General features: G+C 50.6%; 1 pseudogene; it reads right to left on the bottom strand.

Moving 5' to 3' along the window:
• Positions 1–939: 939 nt before the first annotated feature.
• LOC106147702 lies at positions 940–1,361 on the bottom strand (annotated as a pseudogene).
• Positions 1,362–1,486: the final 125 nt, after the last annotated feature.

The raw sequence follows: 1,486 nt of genomic DNA on the forward strand, positions 1-1,486 counted from the left end.
AAAAATAAAAAATAAGCACTGCAAGCAATCCCAGATGTCCATAGGGGATGAATGGATAATACGGTAGTACATACACAGTGGGAGTTTTTTCTTTTCGGTCTTTTTGAGACAGGGTCTCGCTATGCAGTTCAGGCTGGCCTTGAGCTCACTTTGTAGCCCAGGCTGACGTCGAACTTGCAGCAATCCTCCTGCCTCAGCCTCCCGAGCGCTGGGATTACAGGCATGTGCCACCATCCCTGGCCACACAGTGGGATACTACTCAGCCTTCAAAAGGAATGAAACGTCACATATATACAACAATGCCATGTGAAATAAATCAAAAAAGGATACTGTACATCTGTATCTTCATGAGGCACTTAAGAGTGGTCAGTCACAGCCGACTGTGACAGCACATGCCTCTGGGAGGCTGAGGAGACCGCGAGTTCAAGCCCAGGCTGGCAGCACGGTAACTTAGCAGGACCCTGCCTCAAAACAAAACAAAGTGAAAAGGCCTGGGTTCAGTCCTCAGTCCCATAAGAAGGGCAGTCCAAATCTCACAGAGAAAAGCAGAAGCAGGGGGCAGTGCCAGAGGCTGGAGGCGCAGAGTTTAATTTTCACATGACAGAAACTCACCGAGATGGCTGTTAGTGCCGGGTGTACAATTCTATGCACGTATTAATACACCTGTGCGTACAGTAAAAATGGTTGACACTGCCAGGTGTGGTGGCGCACACCTGTAATCTCAGCACGTGGGAGGCTGAGGCAGGAGGATCATCTAGAGTTCGAAGCCAGCCTGGGGTACAAAGTGAGCTCAAGGCCATCTCACTATGAACTGTATAGTGAGACCCCATCTCAAAAGGACAAAAAAAAAAAATGGCTGAGATAATTACATTTACCTGTATTTTGTCACCACTTAAAAATGTGGTAAAAATAAGACAAATCTCTAAGGCTGGCAGAAAGCCTGGGGCGGGCACATTCACGCCGAGTGTGTCAGTGGGCGTGCAACGAGCTACCTGAGTAAATGAAGCGCAGGATGTGGGACAGGCAAGAGCAGAACAGCGCGTCCTTCACGACCACGCGCAGCGGCGGGTTGCCCGGGGAGGCGCGGCCTGCGCCCGGCCCAGCAGCCGAGTCCCGGTTCACAGCAAAGAGGTCCTGGGAGGCCCGGATGATGCTCGGGTCCTGGACTTCGGCGGCGCTCTTGACGCTGAACAGCAGCATGAACACGTGGCTGACGGCGCAGAGGACGATCTTGTGGGCCTGCGCGACCTCCTGCAGGTCGGGGTGGTAGAACACCACGTCCACGCACTGGCAGCAGAACAGCAAGTTGTTTAGGTCCGAGTTATAATGCGAGGCTTCAGCCTTTAAGACAGGCATCTTTTCTGTTTCAAAAAAGAACATTTCCCAAAAGAGTCACAGACATCATAGCACAGTGATCCATGCACAGGCGTCTTTACTGCAACGCAACTCGTAATAGCTCGATTTTTTTTTTTTTTTTTTTTTTTTT

This window comes from Chinchilla lanigera, unplaced genomic scaffold (genome assembly GCF_000276665.1).
Source record: "Chinchilla lanigera isolate Chin_1 unplaced genomic scaffold, ChiLan1.0 scaffold02012, whole genome shotgun sequence".
Taxonomy (NCBI): Eukaryota; Metazoa; Chordata; class Mammalia; order Rodentia; family Chinchillidae; genus Chinchilla; species Chinchilla lanigera.